The sequence below is a fragment of the Cricetulus griseus genome, chromosome 7, assembly GCF_003668045.3.
Source record: "Cricetulus griseus strain 17A/GY chromosome 7, alternate assembly CriGri-PICRH-1.0, whole genome shotgun sequence".
Taxonomy (NCBI): Eukaryota; Metazoa; Chordata; class Mammalia; order Rodentia; family Cricetidae; genus Cricetulus; species Cricetulus griseus.
The window spans coordinates 2,081,937-2,102,326 of record NC_048600.1 but is presented as its reverse complement, the minus strand read 5'-3'; the positions used below and the strand labels follow the sequence as shown (position 1 = coordinate 2,102,326).

The 20,390-nt window shown below is 45.0% G+C and overlaps 1 protein-coding gene across 1 annotated transcript in view; it reads left to right on the top strand.

Moving 5' to 3' along the window:
- Tgfbr3 (transforming growth factor beta receptor 3) overlaps positions 1–20,390 on the top strand; it is a 180,519-nt gene that overhangs the window by 992 nt on the left and 159,137 nt on the right. The gene's annotated exons all lie outside the window — the stretch shown is intronic.

Below are 20,390 nucleotides of genomic sequence, written 5' to 3'. Positions count from 1 at the left end.
ACCGGGTCCCGCAAGGTAGCTTTGAGGTTGGAGGAGTGCACAGATGTTCCAGACGAGGACCGCGCAGCGCGGCGCGGTGCACAGGTGTTAGCGCCGCGTGCTGCGCCCTGCGGTGAGGGATCTTGCGAGTGACAGATTGAGATGGGGAACCAGACGTTTTAAAAGTTTCTTCTTCTTTCGCAGAACTGAAAGGCTTGGGGAGAAGTTCCCAAAATAACAAGAAAACCACATCGGGTCCTTTAATATCCCCGGAATGATCCTTTAGAGAACCCAGTCGGTTCTTTGGGGGTAATAGAATGGAAGTGTATTGGTCTCCTACGGAGTGTCAGATAATGTCTTCACAGCAGCAGTCGGACTTAAGTACCACCCCAACTCTGATGAAAATTTTGCGATTTTAGTGGACCCATTTTACAGATCGCATACTAGACTCCAGCAGCTAGAGGCCAAGTCACTTGCCCTAGGTCATCATATATGGCTTTCTGTTAGTTTTAACCCAAGAGCTGCCCTGGTCATGGCAGAAAATGGCAAGTATGGTAAGATCCATGGGCAGTAAGTCCTTGGCCCTCTGTCTTGCCCAGCTTCCTGTTTGAGTTGAATGCATCTTTTGAAACACTAATTATCTGTGATTAATTTAGGTGACCATACACATACTTTGCAGGGGCCAAAGTCCAGCTTCCCTGAGCCTAGCTCCAAATTATTATAAATAGAACTCTGACTTATGTTAATCTTTAGTGTTCATTACTTTTATTAATCCACCAGACACTGTTGATCAAGGCCACTAGGCTTCCTTAGGAAACAGCTTGAGGTTGGCGCAGGAGGTAGGGAAATAATTCTTACCCCCTGAAGGGCTATTAAAGAGTACCTGATTTCATGCCATTGTGTCAGCTAGAGGATGTTGCTCTGTTTCTTGATGTTCTCTGCTTTTGGCTTGAATTCTGCATTGTTTAGCGTTTCAAGGGTTCAGCATACTTCTTACTCTTGACATTGTTGTCAACTTTAAAAGTTCCTATTGTGACGGAATATGACCACCCCACACCAGCTTTGCTTAACTGTCGGGTAAGATACATACATTAAAAAACAAAAAAACAAAAAAAAAAAACAAAGTCATTAACTGAGTTTCCAACCCCACCCCTTCAAAGGCCAGTCTCCAGGGAAATTCATTGTTATTTTTAACATTGGCCAGTAGGGGGAGCATAGTATACTTACTGATGTCCTGCAGGCACCTAAACCTGTTTGTACTGTATGTAGCATATATTTTGGAAATGAAAAACGTGGGTAGCAGAATGTGGGTACCAGCTAGGAGCCCAAGAGAGTCTATGGCTCCTCTGACAGGGGAGTCAGTCTTTATCCCTAGAGCACAACGGACTTTGGGAGCCCATTCCCTATGGAGGGATACTATTGCAGCCCAGATACAGCAAGGAGAGTCTAGACCCTCCCCCAAACGATATGACTTTGAAGGTCCTTGGTAGAGGAACTCATTATCCCTGGAGAGGTGTGGGGGTGGGTGGGTGGGGAACATGGGAGGAAAGGAAGGTGAGGGGATGGGGGGATGCATATGTAAATATGAGTAATTAAAAGTAATAAAAAATTAAAAAAGAAAAAACGTTGGAACCTTATCTAGCAAAATAACTAAGTTGCTTTCTGAGTTTCCTGTGGAGGAATGGGTTTAATTTCAACTGGTTAAAAGCTGGGTGGCCTTGAGGCCAGGGTCTGACAGTTAAATGTACATCTAGAACTTATGGTGACTTGTAGGGTCTCTTTTTTCTTCTAGTTTGCTTTCCTTACGATGTGTGTCTGTAAAATTTTTATGTTGTTTGAATAATATTTCAGGTTATTTAGGAGAACTGGCAATCCAAAGGGATTCCTTTGTGAATCCTTTTTGTAACCACCCCCTATTTGTTCCTTGTGTAAAACTGCATAAATGAACTCATTCTTGGGTAGTGGGTGATGAATTCAGTGTCATCATCATTATCTTTCACTAACACCTTCCAAGTTCTAGATGGTAAGAGCTCATTATCCCTTGTTCCTTTTACATAGCTGTGCATTCTCCAGACATGTATGTTTCAATACAGGTTGAGTTCCCTCAGCAAAAATGTTTGGGGTAACAGGGCTCTGGGTTTCATACCTTGGAATATCTGCTTACATAATGATGTCTTGGAGAGTCTAAACATGATTTGGGTGTCACATATACCTGATACCATAAAGGTAGTCCTGTACAATGTTCGAAGGGTACCTACATTTTCACTTTGGCTAGTTACATAAGATCATCGTGAAATTTTCCTCTTGTGGAGTTATATCTGTGCTGAGAAAGTTTTGGGTTTTGGAACATTTGGGGTTGAATTTCTGGATCAGGGTGTTTAATCTGTGTGGCAGTAGTTCAGCGTCTTAGCCGTGTAAGTACAAGTGTCTGTGGTGTGTTTAGGCAATTATGTCTGTAAACACCCTGACAAAATATTTAAGAATCAACATGCTTGTAAATCAGCCAAACAGTATTTTTTGTATTAAAGGTCTTCTGTCTTTGTAGTTCTGTTAGCAGATTTTGTTTCTTGTGGATCTTGTATTAAAGGTTTAACCTTATATTAACTGTTAGGGTCAAATGGACCCTATTTTAAATCACCTTAAAATTCAGCCGGGTCTTTCTGTATCTCAGCCTGCGTTTGCTGTTACAGACTAGCATTTGCTCAGGGTCTCCCTTACTCTTCCACTCTTGGATCTAGTTTACTTATTTCACAAATGTTTATCAGCCCCCTGCTCTCCAGTCAGCCCGTTTCCGGGCTTTGGAGTTTGGTAAATTAGAATAGTGTCTTCTGATAGCACAGTGTGAGGATGCCAAGGCCTTCCCACAGAAAGCATTGAATGGGTAAATCTAGTGTGTTGGAAGGAGACTATCTTCTCCTTCTTTTTAAGACTCAAAGAAATTAATCTTTTCCTTTTGCACAGAAACTTAACTTATAAAAAACATGCCTGCCTAGAAACCTAGGCTTCTTTTAGTACTTACGTGGTCTTCAGATTCTGGGGATCACGAGTCTATGAAAGGTTCTAGTTTTATATTTTACAGCTAATGAAAGAACAGGTAGAATTTAGAGCGCAGCAGATAACTGATAATATTACTATAGCAACCCCTGCCCCCTTGTTTTTGTTGTTTGGAATTAACCCTGTTCTTGATAAGTCATTATCAAGTGTGTGTGTGTGTGTGTGTGTGTGTGTGTGTGTGTGTGTGTATGTGTGTGTTTGTCTCTGTGTATGTGTTGTGTGTGTCTCTGTGTGTATGTTTGTGAGTGTGTATATGTGTGTGTGAGTATGTGTGTGTTGTGAGTGTGTCTCTGTGTGTGTATGTGTGTATGTGTGAGTGTGTCTCTGTGAGTGTGTGTCTCTGTGTGTGTATGTGTGTGTGAGTATGTGTGTGTAGTGTGTATGTGTGTGTGAGTGTGTGTGTCTCTGTGTGTGTATGTGTGAGTGTGTGTATGTGTGTGAGTGTATGTCTGTGTGTGTGTGTGTGTGAGTGCCCCCATGTATGTGAATCTTGTGCATGCTTGGTTGCTCTCCCTCAGATGCCAGAAGTGGGTGTTGTATCCCCTGGTACTGGAAATACAGACATTTGTGAGCTGAACCTTTGAAGTGCAGTCTGTGCTTGTCACTATGTGTCCCTTGCTCCAGTTCCTTTAAAAATCACTTTGAAATGTATATTTTTCTATATTCTCATTGCTACTGGATGGAAAATTATGACAATTACATTTATTGGTTATATGGGGAACAACTTTCCACCCTGGGCACTGATTTTAATAGCTGTTTAATCAGTTAGTTCCTTATTTTCTTATACTTTCAAACAATGATCTTTTTTCACATTCAAAAATCTTTGTGGTGATATTTTATGATCTAATAAATACCTGAGGATCAGAGCACAGAGCTAACCACACTAGTTAGCCATAGAGGCCAGGTGGTGGTGGCACACACCTTTAATCCCAGCACCCAGGAGGCAGAGACAGATGGATCTCTGTGAGTTCAAGGCCACCCTGAGCTACATGAGATTGGATCTGTCTAAAAGAGAAACAGAGCTCACACAAAGGTGCTGCCAGCACTTGGAGTCACATGCCTTTAATCCCAGCACTAGGGAGGTGGAGACAAGAGTGATACAGCTGTGGGTGGAGAAAGGAATATAAGGCAGGAGGAGATAAGAGAGAGATGCAGTCTAGGCAGTCAGTATGAGGATGAATTCAGTCTGAGGATTCCTAGAGACAGGATCGCCCATTTGGTCTGAGGATTCAGTACAGGTAAGAACTAGTGGCTGGCTGTTTTGCTTCTCTGATCTTTCAGCTTCCCCCCTTCCTAATATCTGACTCTATTATTATTAATACAGATTAGAATTCATGCTACAAACTTTAACTGTTTTTTGAAGTTTACATAACTGGTTAGGCTCATGTTTTTAGAGGTCTTTAACTCAAAAGTAATTTTTTCACTTCCATAGGAGCGTGGACAGTTAGGGATATGAAAATGAGCTGAGGTTATGTGAGGTTATATTACTGTTAGTGTTATTATTATTATGTTGAGGTGCTGGGGTTTGGGGCCTTTTTCGTTTGAGGCAAGCACTTGCTCTCTGAGCTGCAGCCCCACCCTCAAAAGTTAAGGAACATCAGTGAGTAACAGATTTGGTGAGACAACTATGCCAGTAGAAGCAAAGGCAGCCCCAAGGCAGGAAGTTCTCTGGTTTCCCTGTCTTCAGACTCACTTGTGAAATGGTGGCAGTGCTTCTTTGTAGCACTGTGTAAAAACAAACTTGTTAGTTTGTTCAGTTTTCTAGTGGGGCTGACATAAACCAATCACATGGAAAGACTGTGCAAAAAGGATCTGGGTCCATTTCCTGGGCTCTGTCTATCTCTAGATTTCATGTCTTTGTAGCACTTACTTTTACTTGTTAGGTGACTAGTTTGCTCTGTTTACAAAGACTTAGCATACTCCCTCTCCACCTTGGAGACCAGTTATTTGGAACTCCAGCTCTCTCAACCAAGAGTGTAATACTTTGGTTTTGATGTGGGATCATTCATGTAAATTCTGCCTGAGGCTACTCTTGTTTGGCCCTCATTCTACATTTCCCTCTTCAGGCCAGAGATTGAGGCTTAAATAGGTTAACAGTTACTTACCAGGTGTGGAGACTGCTCTTAAGAAGAATTACCTGGAGTAGATCCCCAGAAGCATGCCTGTAGGCCATGCTAGTGAACCTGCTGATGAGAATGATTGTGTGTGTGTGTGTGTGTGTGTGTGTGTGTGTGTGTGTGTGTGTGTATGTCTGTGTGTATGTATGTGTCTCTGTGTGTGAGTGTGTGAGTGTGTATATGTCTGTGTGCATGTATGTGTCTCTGTGTGAGAGTGTGTGTGTGTCTGTGTCAGCAATTCCTTTGTGTTAGCCAAGTGTGGTAGTGTATGCCTATAACCCCAGCCCTTGGGAGGTAGAGGCAGGAGAATCAGAAGTTCAAGATCAACATAAAATCCACGATGTGTTTGAAGTCAGCTGGCTACACAAACCCTGTCTCAAAAAAAGAAAAAAAAAATCCCTCCCCAACTAAAACAAAAATCCAAAATTTCCCCAAATCTGAGAAAAGGACTCTTGAGTGATGTGTGAAGGTGAGCAGGTTTCATTTTTATTTGAAATTTAATGTCAGATTATCAACACAATAATCATTTATATTAAATCACAAATACTGAATTTTCTAAATGGAGGTTTTTCCATACCACCCCGTATTTCAGCTGCTTTAAAAATAACCACCCAGAGGCTGGGTATTAATTACAAACTGTTTGGCCTATTAGCTCAGGCTTATTATTAACTAGCTCTTGCAACTTAAATTAACCCATTTCTATTAGTCTATATTTTACCTCGAGGCTCCTGGCTTGTTACCTCACATCTTGCTTCCCTCAGCAGCTGCTGGAGTCTCTCTGACTCCTCCTTCTTTCTCTCTGTATCTCTCCCTGTCTGGATTTCCCGCCTAGTTACATTCTGCCTGGCCATTGGCCAAAACAACTTTATTCATCAACCAATAAAAACAACGCATATTCACAGCATACAGAAGGACATCCCCATCAGGGTTTCTCTTCAAGACTTTAAGAAAAGATAATGAAGAAATGTCCATTTCTTCTGCCTCTTGGGAGTCTGAGGGACCCTGTTTTTGTTTGTTTGTTTGTTTGTTTTTCCTCCAAACACATAATTCATTTCTCTGGTATAGGCTGAAGGTCAGGTTTTCATATGAAATTACAGAAGAACTGTTGGTGAAAACACACTTCTGTTGATTAGTCCCTGGAAAAAACAACAGAATACCTCTTTAGAAAATAGTCTGTGGAGGGGGTTCTTGGAGCTTTTTTGTGGGTCAGATTGGTCCTGAGAGCTTGTTGCATGGAGTGGCTGGTGTGGAGGGCTTGGCAGAATGTTGGATTTCGTTTTTTTACTGCTTGAGCATTTTATGGAAACTCGATGAGCACTTGATTCCATTTGGTGTGTGAAGAGTCCCTCTGGGTTGTGTCACCTGTTAGCATCTTTAGCAGTTGGTGTGTTTTGACAGTATGATGTTGACCCTTGGATACAACACCATGCTGGTGGCTGTTAGCAAATTTCACTTCATAATTATCTAACTGTGCAATAATTGCCAGAGAAGAATATGACTTATTTTTTCCCTTTCATATTGGGAAGGTTATTTGAGGTGAGATACTTTGACACAAAGCCTAAATAAATATCATTGTGCAATCCTCACTGTGTTATTGGTAGTTATCTCTTTTGTGGCTTTTATTCTTTTAAAACACATTCTCTCTCTCTCTCTCTCTCTCTCTCTCTCTCTCTCTCTCTCTCTCTCTCTCTCTCTCTCAAAGCCTTCTTAGTATCCATAAAGGCTATGTGCCTCTTTCTCCTGCATGGCTTTGTACAGTGGGCTGACAAATTCGGTTTTACTGGGAGGGAAAGCACCTTCGAGTCATAATGTGTACTGAGCATCAATGCATTATCAGGTCTTCCCTGTTCAGGGAGAAGTTTCTCATCTTCTGAATCGGCTTCTTGACTGGTTTGGGTCTACCTCATTCTGCCAAGGCCTCTCTGGCCAGGCATTCCTCTTCATTTTTCTTTCTTTTTCCCTTTCTTTGTTTTAATTTTATGACTTTAGAGAGAGGGTTATATGTCCTTTATTCTTAACATACCACATAACCATGAATACTGTGTCAGTAACAGCCGTTTCGGGAAGAGACAGCTGCATCCCTGTCTTGGTTCCTAATCCCTCCTGCTCATTATTAACTACAGTTGCAGCCTGGTCTTTGGGTTCATGATATTCTCTACAGCAGCCCAGGAAGGATGAACCTGTGTGTTGTGTTTCACGAGGTCCTATGCTGGTGGCGTTTTAGTTTGTGGCAACTGTGTTTCCTTTGTTAGAATGTCTGCTCACAGTTTTAGTTTTATGCAGTGTGTGGGCTTACCGAAAGAGGTTTCTTTTAGAAGGAGTTCGGCTAAGTTCTTGAAAACGCCTCCAGAAAATGTCTCAGGTAGACACCATGCTGAATGTGGTTTGAATGGGGGCTAGTTGAACTCAAAGCAGGATTCTTTGGAGTTTAGTTGGCCTGGGAGGCTGGGAAAGGGAGGCGTGTATCTCCTATTGAAGAGCTGGGACTGATAGCAAGTCTTAGGAGGTATGAAGGCAGGAGCTTCAAAACTTGCTAAGGTTGAGGCTGCAGCTGGCAACTCTTAGGACCCCAAAGATGATACTGTTCTCCAAAAGCCAGGGAAAGCAGTCTGGCTCCAATTATGCACACACACACACGCACGCACGCACGCACACTCAAACACAATCACACAATTAAGCCAAGAAAAATGGTTATCTGGGATTGGGGCTGCCATTTTGTAGTGGGAAAGGACAAAGGAGTATCACTACATACCTTAAGAAATCTTCTGTTGACTTTTGGATGCCTTTAAAGTGCTCTGTATCAGAAATCAGAAAACAATTTTAGTGTCAACTTTTGGTTCCTATGTTTCTCAGAGAACAGAAGAGCAAGCAGCAAGGTGGCACTAAGTGGTCAGGGGTTCTGGGACCCAGCTGGTGTGTTTGGTGAAGTTTTTTTTTTTTTTCCCTCTTCACAGTGCCAGGGTAGGATGCAAGGCACCCCAGTGTCTCCTCACACATTCCCCATGCTTTCCTGCAGTGTCCAGGCACCCAGTGTCTCCTCACGTTCCCCCTGCTTTCCTGCAGTGTCCAGGCACCCAGTGTCTCCTCACATTCCCCGTGCTTTCCTGCAGTGTCCAGGCACCCAGTGTCTCCTCACATTCCCCGTGCTTTCCTGCAGTGTCCAGGCACCCAGCGTTCCCCGTGCTTTTCTGCAGTGTCTAGGCTCATTGGTATTCTAGAAGCTGGGGGAGGAGATGTAGGACCCAAGATGATGGAGGCAAGATGTGTAGGTGGCTGGATGATGCATATGAACACATTGTCCTTCATACTGGGCAGAAGCAGCTAGCTTTTCTTTCTTTCTGAACTCTGGGTCTCATGTTTCTCAGGCAGGCCTCAAACTCACAGTATAGCAGAGGACGACCTTAAACATCTTAATTCCCAGGTGCTGGGATTACAGGTGCATGCCAACATGCTTGGTTTATTTGGTGCTAGGGCTTGAAGGGCTTTGTGTTAGGCAAGCACTCTACCACCTGAGCTACAACCCAAGCCCAGCCACTGGCCTTTTTTTGAGGTGCCTGCTTCTGGTTGGAGGGTCAGTGGGTTTAGGAGACCTAGTTGGCTAAGAAACCTCCTTTCTATTCCAGTAGGTCACACCCAGCATGTTTCTCACTAGAACACCTTCCCAAGTGGCTGCTCGAGTCTGCTCTTTTCTCCATGTTCCATTCCTGTGGTTTTCTCAGAACCAGCTCTCCTGTCTTCTCTGTCGAGTTCCTGACTTCTCTGCAGGCTTCTTTTTCAGTATTGAGTCCCTGTGTGCTGGTGTTAGTGTTAACACATTTTCCATGGCTACAACAGAATTGCTAAGACTGAGCTACATGTATAGAACGACGGTTTCTGCAGGCTGGGGGTCGGTGCTGATGCCGGTGTTGGGGGCTCTCCAGCGTCCCCAGATGGCACAAGGAGAAGCAGTGTCCCAGCCCAGGTGTCTCTCTTTGTGAAGCTGTAGTCGATCAGGGCCCTAGCTTCATGACTTCACTTTATTGTCATCGCACTGTGGCCCCACCTCCAGTTGCCATAGTTGGATTGAGTTCTGGTCTCCTGATCCCTCATAATGGGATTAAATTTCAGTGTCAGTTTTGGTGGGGACATCCAGACTCACCGCACTTTTCTGAGTCCCTCTTTCTTCTTCTCAGCCTACGCTTAGTTGTTCATATTTCCATGCTCCATGGCCATATCTGTTTGAGGAACTTCTAGTTCTCTATTTTAGATGCGTATGCACAGCAGTCTGTAGGCAGTGTCATATGGTTACCATTAAATTTAAGTCTAGTGTACTATGCTATTCTATGGCCCCCAGTTTTCTCTTTTTCACTTTTTATGTCAGTAATGGTACCAGAATGGGCGTCTCTGTCATGCTTCTATTTTCTCCTGTCCATGGATGTGTCTGAACTCAGCAAATCTCTGAAGACTCTCTCCTCCATTCCCAGGAATCTAGCTGATTTTCATGGTGTCTACATCTGTCTCCAAGTTCTCATCGCCACCGGTGCATATCTTACTTTGTGTCTCTTGCATCGTACGGTCCGTGGTTCTGTTCTCTTTAACATGGCCTGACTGTGTGGTTGGTAACTTTCAGCCACTTCTTCTCCCTCTGCTTCCCTTGGACCTCTCTGTGTTTGCCTGAGGCCATTCTGGTTTTCCCACTGTGCCATGTATGCTCACATCTGGTTCCTTTTGTGAGCCCCTTTCCTTCTATTGTGCCGTACCCTACCCTCTTTCCACACCATGTCACCCTTTCCTCTAGCGTGCCCTACTCTCCTCCCAGGCTGACTGTCACCAGCTCTTTCTCGGGAGCTTCAGTGGTTCCTCTGGAGATGGCTTCTCTGCCTAGTTCACGGGAGCCGCTTATTCTTTTGGTTTTTCTTCCTGTGGGCTTTCCTGGATCAAAATTGTTTTTTTCTTTTTCTTTTTCTTTTTTTTTCAGTTGTCTCTTCATCACCATAACAAAATGCCTGAGATCATTAACTTTTAAAGAGAAAAGGTTCTTGGCTCACAGTTTGGAGGGTCTTGTCCTGTTGTTTAGGGTAAGGAGGCACATATGGTGGGAAGAAAAAAAGGTTGGGGTCTCACCACCTTATCAGGGTCTAGCGGCCTCTCATGAGGCCCTGCCTCCTGAAGGTTTCACCACTCCTCATGGTGCTCCTGTGGGGAACCAAGACTTTTGGAGGAACATCCTTTGCAGGGGCCTTTGCAGGAACATCCTGTTCTTCCAAGTATCTGAAGCTAGCTCACTTCCTGTGGGTCCACATAGGCAAGACAAAAACAAAAAAACAAAAGAAAGACTCACAGACATGCTTCCTCTCTCTTTTCTGCTTTGTTTTCTTAGCATTTATCTCCCCCTAATACACAGTTGTGTGTCATGCTTATGCTCTGTCTCCAGGCCTCCTAGGGCAGGAATTTGCACATTTTATTCCCTGTTGTATCCTGTATCTGAAGCCGTGGCTGGTGTGGAGTGTTTGTTGAGTGAATGAATTAACTGGAAGAAGCAGGCCTTTGGTGTTTGGTAGCTGCAGTTCAGAACACATACACTCAGCTACCTGCTCTGCTGGGGGATGGAGAACCTGATTTTTCACAGCCCCGTTGAAGACAACTCGGGCTGGAACACTGATGGCTCTCCTTGCCGTACAAGTGGTTTGGGGAGATTCCCTTTTCACTCCGGCAGGCACAGGCTGTGGTTTCTCTTTGCCTGTGGTTTGCCCTTTAACCCATCCTGCTTAAAAGATGAAAAATAAACACAACAGCAGAGTAAGGGGCTCAGGGAGAGGGTGGGCAGAGCCGAAGGCAGAGCTTTGCTGTGGCCTTGCCATCCTCCTTTGGCTCCGAGCTCATCCTGTTGGCAGCTCACTGAACTTTCCAGGTTTGCCCTGCTTAGGACCCGTGCTACAATAGCCCGGAGACTGCCAGGCCTCTTGTTTCTTGAGTGTTCTTGTTTTTTTTTTTTTTTTTTTTTTTTTTTTTGTCCTGTTTTCTTTGAAAAGAAATGTTCCACCTCAGGTAAGAAGGGCATGGGAGGAAATTAAATTATTTTTCTTATTATTATCATTGTCATTATTATTATTTGAGATGGCTGGACTCAAACTCAAGACCCTCTTGCATCCACCTCCTGCACACTGGGATTGCAGGTGTGCACCATCATACCTAGTTTTTACCATTTTAGTAAGTTTTTTAAAAGGTTAATTTTTATTATGTTTTATTTATGTGGGCTCGCATATGCACATGTGTGTCGGTGGGTCAGAAAACAACTTTGTAGAAGTGGGTTTTCTCCTATCATGTGGACTCTGGGATCAAACTCAGGTTGTCAGGCTGGGCAGAGAGACTCCTCTCCCACTGAGCCATCTCACCTGCCTCCTCTTTAGTTTGTTCTCAGCTTGGGGGGCTGTGCCTGAGGCTACCTCTTGCTTCTATCTGTGATGCTAGTGAGGAGCAGAGACTGCAGGGAACACCATGGCACACCACAGTAACTTACACCTGAGGCCCAGGAACTTACATTTTGAAAGGTCAAGTTTTGGGGGCTCAGGGTATGTGGGTCAGAGTGTGGCCAGAGTCATTTGAGTCCTGTGTCTATTGAGACAACATTAGTTTGGTCTCCACATGACTCTTCTCCTCATGACAGGAAGCCCAAGGCTTTGGAGGAAGTTATTGGTCACTATAAAGCCAGCAGTGTAATTAACCTAGGGGATAAAGATGATGAGATTAGAAATAAACTGATATATGATGTCATGCATATCAATATATTTCATGTCACACATGGTATCATAGAGCTCAATATGATATATTTCACATCATATATGAAGTAAAATGACAGCACTACTAGTGGCTAGTTGAAGGTTCCCAAACACTGTTTCCTAACCCTAGCCCTAGCCTTAACCTTTTCTAGGTATTCTGTACTTATATTTGATTTACTTATTCCTCATAACAGCCCTGGGATGGAGGCAGAATCATCACCCATACTTACAGGTCAGGTTTGGAGGTTTAAGAAAGCTGAACCCTGATCACCAGGGTGGTAGGGGACCACACGTCCTGCTATACTGTATACCACTATACAGTAGTGGTCTTTTTCAAGACCACATGCATGGTCTCGCCTTCGGGCCTTTGCACCTGCTACTCCTGCCACCTGGCATGTTTTTCCTTGTTACAGTGTTTCTCTGTCATCTGCTTAAATGTCATTTCACCTGGGAGGTCTTCTCTGACCTGTCTCAAACAAGCTCAAATGTCTTTAACCTGCTCTGGTTTCCTTTCATAGACACTGTTTTCTGTTTTCTACTAGAAAGTAGATTCCTTGACAAAGAGGACATTATAGGTCCTGGAGCCAGCATCCAACACACAATAGTTACTTCTAAATGTTTGTTGAGTTAATGAATGAAGCAACATGTAACTGCTGACCAGACCTTGCCATGCTGATTTCAGAACAAAGTAACTTGTCCCTGTGTCAACCTTCATCCGCTAGGAACTGTCCCTTGTCCCTGTCCAATGTCCACAGTGATATAGCAACCTACACAGCCCTTTTCTTTTTCTATTTTTTCCTTGGTTGTTAGATATTTCTGGCAGAGCCCCTGTTTGTAGTGGCTAAGAGTATGGGCTGTGGAATTAGATAGACTTGGACTCAAATCCAGGCCCAGGGCTTCCTGGCTGGTGCCCTCCAGGTTGCTTAGCAACTTAAATGAAGCATCCATCTGTGTGGGTGGCTGAGAGAATTGAATGAGAAATTGTGGAGCATATAGTAGGTGCTCTATAGTTAGTCACTAAGATGCTGTGTGGGGTCAGAGCAGAAAGCCAGATTCAGGATTCTCATAGGAAGGGGCTAAGGCACACACTGGCGAACAGTTGTAGCTGTTAGAAAGCAGTCTGGGAGGAAGAAGAGGGCAGGCTGTGGAGTCTTCTGAATTCTTGGTTTGCCTATCTATATGAGACTGCAACAGTTATGATCCCTCTCTAACACTGAGTTGGCTCGAAGTAGGTAGCAAGGAACACATTATACACAGGATATCGGTGCTGGGATTAATTATATGTGGTTTTTATAATGAGGAGGGAGGAATGGATAGAGTTCTTAGACTTTGAAGACTAGCATAAAATGGCAGGTTTTAATATAAAAAAGTAAATTTAAGTCTATGTCTATAATGAAAAATAAATAAAATGAGCAGATCTGACAGAAGCTGGATTTAAATGCATGCACTTCTGGGTGCAGACTGCATTTTTCTTTGCATACATTCCAGATTAAAAGATAGTGAGCGTATGGTTCGTGTCCTTTTCGCCACGGTGTTGTGAGGTTGAATGCTTTCCTTGGATGTTTGTTGTCCTGATAACTTTTGCACAGCAAGGCATTTGAAACTTCATTTTCTGTGGGGAATTCCTCTCAGTTGTCAGTCAAATGGTGATGGGAGGTATAGAAGAAAAGATTTTTAAAAATTTAATTTAATCTATTCATATTAAAGATGAAGACGTTAAGGCCAGGAATGTGCCTTCTAAGACCCTTGGATGGCAGAGCTCTTGCCTTCTGCCCTCCTGAGCATACTCAGAGTTCTTTCTTGTATCTGCCTCTTGTTTGCCTGTCATTCAAAAAATACTGGAAATGTTGTAACAGTTTCTGGCCTTCCATAAATTTCCCATTGTAATGTATATAATAGTGTCTTTTTTTTTTTTTTTTTTTTTTAATAGTGCTAACGGCCTACCCAGGGTCTTAAGCATGTTATAGACCTGGGCCTCACCACTGAGCTATTCTTTTGTTAATTTTGGTTAATTTTAGTTCAACTTGATATACACTGGATTCAGCCCATATCTCAGTCAGTGACTATTGCTGTGAAGAAACACCATGACCAAGGCATGTCTTATAACCATGGCGGCACACATGGTGTTGGAGTAGTAGCTGAGAGCTACACCCTGATCCACAGGCGAGGAGAGCTATAGAGAGGCTGGGCCTAGCATGCGCTTTTGAAACCTCAAAGCCCACCTCAAAGGTTTCAAAGAATCCTCAAAGTAACACACTTCCTCCAACACAGCCACTCCTACTCCAACAATGCCACACCTCTGAATCCTTCCAATCCTTAAATAGTGCCACGCCCTGATGACTAATCATTCAAATATATGAGCCTATGGGGGGGATTCTTACTTAGACCTCCACACCTGGGAAGAACTTCAGGTGATTATTAGCTTCTATCTGATGGGCTTGTGGGCATCTCTGTGGGACATTTTCTTTCTTTTTTTAAAAAATTAATTTAGAAACTATCTTATTTTACATATTAATCCCAGTTCCCTATCCCTCCCATCCTTCCATGCCCCTTACCAACCCCCCAATCCCATCCCGTTTCCACTCCCCAAAGAGGGTGAGGCCTCCCATGGGTGATCATCAAAGTCTGTCACATCATTTGGGGCAGGACATAGGCCCTCCCCCATGTTTCTAGGCTGAGAGAGCATCCCTCCATAGGGAGTGGGCTCCCAAAGCCCATTAGTCCACTAGGGATAAACACTGGTTCCACTGCCAGAGCCTCCATAGACTGCCCAGGCCCTCTAACTTGCCCACATTCAGGAGGCCTGGTTGGGTCCTATGCTGGTTCCCCAGCTGTGAGTCAGTATGGGGTAAGTGAGCTCCCACTTGCTCAGGTCAGCTGTTTCTGTGGGTTTCCCCACCATGGTCTTGACCCCTTTGCTCATCACTCCTCCCTCTCTACAACTGGATTCCAGGAGTTCAACTCAGTGCTTAGCTGTGGATGTCTGCTTCTGTTTCCATCAGCTACTGGTTCTTCCTTACGTCCATACCTGGGAAGAACCTCAGGTAAATAATAGCCTCTATCAGATTGGCCTGTGGGCATGTCTGTGGGGCATCTTCTTGACTGACATTGATGTGGAAGGGACCAGCCCACTGAACCTGGTGTCATCCTTGAGCAGGTAGGGCTGTGTTATATAAGAAAGCAGGCTGAGGAAGCTATAGAGAGCAAGCCAGTAAGCAGTGTTCCTCTATGATTTCTGCTTCAAGCTTCTGCATGGAGTTCCTGTCTTGGCTTCCTTCAGGGATGGACTATAACCTGAAAGTCAAATAAACCCTTTCCTCCCCAGGTTGCTGTTAGCCAGTGTATTTTATCACAACAGAAGGCAAACTAAACTAGAGCATCTACTCCTGTCACGGCTGATTGCTGGAGTCTGGGGAATGAGAAGAACTGCAGTTGAGAATATGCAGTATACCAAACCTTGCTGGAACCCTTGCAGCTTCCTGACTAAAACCCTCTTGGTGACAGCTGGCTCCTCATTCTGGCTGGTTTGTTGACCCTGCCAGGCTGTGGATTTGGGAACCAGCAGGTAGAAAGGAGGATGGGCAGATCCCTACATTAGCCATGCAAGGCAACAGCTTTCCAAGAAGTTGGTGCGGTGTTAGGGCTTGTGTCTTTCTAGTTGTTTTGAGAAAATATCCCCCTGTGTAGCTATGTAGATTAGGCTGGTCTTGAATTGTGTCAGTCCTCCCTATCACAGCGGAAGGCAGACTAGAGCCTTCTTGAATGCTAGGATGTCATCCACCATGCCTGGCTCAAGACTCTTTTGTTTTATTATTTTATTTACCCTCCTTCCCTCCCTCCCTCCCTCCCTCCCTCCCTCCCTCCCTCCCTCCCTCCCTCCCTCTCTCCCTCCTCTCTCTCCCTTTCTCTGTCTCTCTCTGTCTCTCTGTCTCTCTCTCTGTCTCTCTCTCTGTCTCTCTCTCTCTCTCTCTCTCTCTCTCTCTCTGTGTGTGTGTGTGTGTGTAGGCATGCTCATAGCAGTCATGTTGAGGTCAAAGGGTACTTTTAGGAGTTGTTCTCTCCTGCTACCTTGTGGGATCTGGGGATCAAACTCAGGCATATGTGCAAGCTCCTCTACCTGTTGAGCTATCTTGCTGACCCAGGACTCAGCAAGTATTTATATTGAAAACATTTCTAAACAATTTTATTTTTATTTTAAAATCATATGTATGTGCTTGTCTGTGTGGGTTGTGCTTCTGAGTGAAGGTGTCCATGGAGGCCACAGGCATAGGGTCCTTCGAAGCTGGAGTTACAGGTGGCTGTGAGCCGCCTGATATGGGTTCTGGAAATCAACTCCAGCAACTCTCTCTCTCTCTCTCTCTCTCTCTCTCTCTCTCTCTCTCTCCCTCTCCCCCCTTCTCCCCCTCCTTCTTCTTTTTAGACATGGTCTTATTTTTTAGCCCTGGTTGGTTTGAAACTCTATATAGAACACCCTAGCCTCTGCCTCCCAAGTGCTGGGTTTAAAGGTGTGCACCACCATGCCCAGCCATGATCTCTTGTTGGTAGAACTTTTGAAATTCTAGGAAATAAAGTCTAATCTCGAAATTAATAACTTACCGTAAGTTAGTATTTATACAGCTTTTCACTAGCAGTTTGCCTATTACAGTTGTGAGTGCATTTTAAGCACTAAAAACAACAGTATCAGGTGTGGGGGAGAAATCAGTGTGTGAGTTTGAATTGAGCACCTCTTCCCTGTCTGCTCTCCTCAGAGTGGTGTGTTTTGCTTCCCTTCTGAGCAGAGCAGAGAGTCCATCTAAGCAGCCTTCCTGCAGCAGCTCCCTCTCCAGGTGGCCAGATGGGAGTTACAGAGAGTGTGTCCAGGACACTGACACAGGCCCCAAGTCTGTTGGTGCTGAGGTCACCACAGTCTGTGTGGCTGGGTCAGGGGCTGGCATTGAAGTGGGGTTTGGTAGGGACCCATCCCTCAAGCAGCAGATCTTCTCTGTCGTTCTGGGCTGTGCCTCTCTGAGGCCATGGGCTCTTCTGCTTGATGGTCTTCTTCCTCAGGCTCTTCATCATTCAAGGCACCTTGGGGTCACAAGCTGTGTCTTCAGCTTTGCCTCCATGCCAGACTTGGTGCTAGAATGTGCTAAGTTGTACCATTAAACACAACATTTAAAAAACAGAAAGGAAGGAAGGAAGGAAGGAAGGAAGGAAGGAAGGAAGGAAGGAAGAAAAAGAAAACCCCTTCACAGTCAAGCACGTGCCCACAGGCCAACCCAGAGTAGGCAATCCTCCATAAGGCCTCTTTTACCAGGTAACCCTACGTTGTGTCAGGTTGACAATTAAAGCTAACCATCACAAAGAGGAATACCACAGGTCCCTGACCCTGGATGCAGACAGGCTGCAGGGACCACTAGAAGAAAAGAGGAGGAAGAGTCCTGAGATGTGGGATGTAGAACTGACTTCAGGGATGCCTGAGGGTATGAGACCAGCTGAGATTCTCAGAGCAGGTCAGGCAAACTTAGAATGGAGAGTCTGGTCTCTCCTCTGTGAGGAGCAATGACAAGAAACTTGCCTGGACCACATAGTGTGGCTGCAAGAACAGTGACACTGAACATACGGCATGAGAGCCATCATTAGAGACATCATTAGCAGCTGTCTCACCTAGAGAGATTTAGTATTATCCTGAGGCCTATGATTAATTAAATCTGAAGCTGTGGTTACCAGTGCTAGCTGGCAGGAATTCCAGGCAGAAACTAAGAGGAAGGGAGGCGTAAACGGAAGGCTGAGCCTCAGTTTCCCCCACTCATACTAGGCACCCTCAGGGCCCCTGTCCTCCCAGCACTTGAGAAGTAGAAGCAGAAGGATGGTTCAAGATCATCCTTGGCTTTTTCTAAGCCAACAGGAGCTCTATGGGAAACCCCTCTCACCTGACCCACTCGCTCCCCCCTGGCTAAGAACATCAATGTAGCTGGTCCTAGCACTTTTGACTTCCTTGGGACTGAACCCCATTATACCCTTAAAAACCCAGGTATGCCTGATCAGACCCCTGGTGAAGAAAGGAGCAGCTTTTGTGTTGGTGCTTCATGGTGTTCTGATTGCTGGCAATTAACATGAACTGATAAGGCTACAGCCTCATGGGCCCCTGGCTCCTAGTCTATAGTCATCTAAACTCACTCCCCTTGCAGCCCCTGATCAGCCTAGAGCCGAGGGAGCTTTCATAATGGGTAAATAGAGATGGGAAGACTCCCCTGAGTCTGAGCAGCCCTGTTTCATGCCCCTGAACATTGTAATCATGACAAAGCAAGCCAGGCAAGGAGGCCCTCATTTAATCCTCTCAGCTCTCCATGGGTGTGACAGATATGGTGTGGTGGCTGTTTCAAGTATGGGACCCTTCAACTGTGAGGGAATACAACTTGGAACCTTGAGCTAAAATAGTATTTCCTCATAACAACAGAAGTGAAGTAAGGATACTCACTCAGGGTCTTTCTGTGCCTGGTGTTTTAGGATTCGAGTCTCCTAATAACACTTCCTTTGGAATTCTGTCCACACTGTGTAAGTCCATACTTGGAACTATATGCCTGTTCTGCCAGACTGTAAATCCATAAGTGTAAAAAGCACACCTCTTGTTTGGCCACTATATTTCTATTACCTGGTGCAGGGCAAACAGTACATGACAGATGAACGAATGCTTGAGAAATTCAATATCTTACCCCAAGAAGCAAATGACATTGCTTTCATATGGCCAAACTAAACTCCACAAAGGCAGCGCACGGTTTGGTTCTTTTTCACATTGCCACACCCTTGGCTCCTTGACCAGTTTGCCTGGAAACACAGTGGCCTTAAATATTTGCTGAGTATCGACTATGCTTAGATATGATTTCTCATTCAAATCCACTCCCCCACCCTCCCTCTCTGGGTACCTGAGTGGTCCAACTGCTCTGTGTGGAGGGAAGTTTGAGTAGCCGCTGTGAGGCTGTGCCCATCTGTGTACAGGTCTAAAGGGCATCCAGGTGTTACCAGACAGCACCTACTGCTCTGTGTCCCCCTCCCCCACCCCCACTACACACTGATGCTGCAATCCACACTGCTGTCTATGAATAATACATTGAATAGCAGTCAAAACATGCTTTGTTTAACCATTTTCAAACCCAACTGTATATTATTTTAAGAAAAATCTCCTAGTTGGCAAAGTAGAAACATTTTAAAATTGTGTGTGTGTGTGTGTGTGTGTGTGTGAGAGAGAGAGAGAGAGAGAGAGAGAGAGAGAGAGAGAGAGAAAGAGAGAGAGAAAGAGAGAGCTCACATGTGTGCACATGACCGTGGCCATGGGCATGCCATGACACTCAAGTGGAAGATTAGAAGACAGTTTTCACGAGTTTCTCCTTCCTCTGTGAATTCCAGGGATTGAACTCAGGTCATTGGGTTTGTACAGCAAGCACTGTTTCCTGCTGAGCCATTGAGAACTCGGGGTGACTCAGTGCTTGAGCTCAGGCAATGCCCTTTTCCCCTGGCCAGGATGAACTTGGCCTTCTTGATCCTTCTGTCTCTACCTCTGGAGCGTTGTGGTTTCAGGCATGGACCACCATGCCTGCTTTATGTGTTACTGTAGATGGATGGAGTGTAGGACTTCAAGTGTGGTGGGCAAACATTCTACCAATGGAGTACCATCCCATTCCTGCTCGTGACAGTCTTTAGTTCTGCTCACTAAATCAATCTCCTTAAGATCTTCAAATTTGAGCCAGGTGGTGGGTGGCACACACTTTTAATCTCAGCCTTGGGGAAGCAGAAGCAGGCAGATCTCTGTGAGTTTGAGACCAGCCTGGTCTACAAGAGCTCATTCCAGAACAGCCTCCAAAGCCACAGAGAAACCCTGTCTCGAACCCCACCCCACCCCCCCACCCCCAAAATCTTCAAATTTGGGCCAGTGGCATGGCTCAGAGTTTAATCCCTGGGCCCGTGGCGGGAGAAGAGCCACGATTCCTGAAAGGTGTCCTCTGCTGCATGAGTCAGTGCTGTGCCATGTGTGAACCTGTGTTTGTGCACACACACACACACACACACACACACACACACACACACACACACACACACACACTTTAACCCAGAGTAGGTTTTTCTGAGCCGCTCCTTTCAAAGCTGTGTTTCAAACCAGGGTGTGGTCAAGGATTCGGTTGAGTAGGCTTTCCCCAGCTAATCCCTGTGCTTCATGGGCCCCAGGAATGCAGCAGCAGCCAGCTCAGATTAATGGCCTCAGAGGTAAACACAGCACTCTCTGAAACCCACGGATTTAGCGGCACATTCTTCTTTGTTTTTAATCTGTGACTCCTCATTTTCTTCTGTTAACTAGTGGTGCGCAGGGCTCTCATGCCCTCTCAGCGGAGCACACCACCTTGAAGCTTTGAATGGTGAGCAGAGAGGTCACCCAATAGCAGCGTCCAAATTGTTCCTGTAGTCATATAGCTCATGAGCCCAAAGATATTAGATGATATCACAGAGG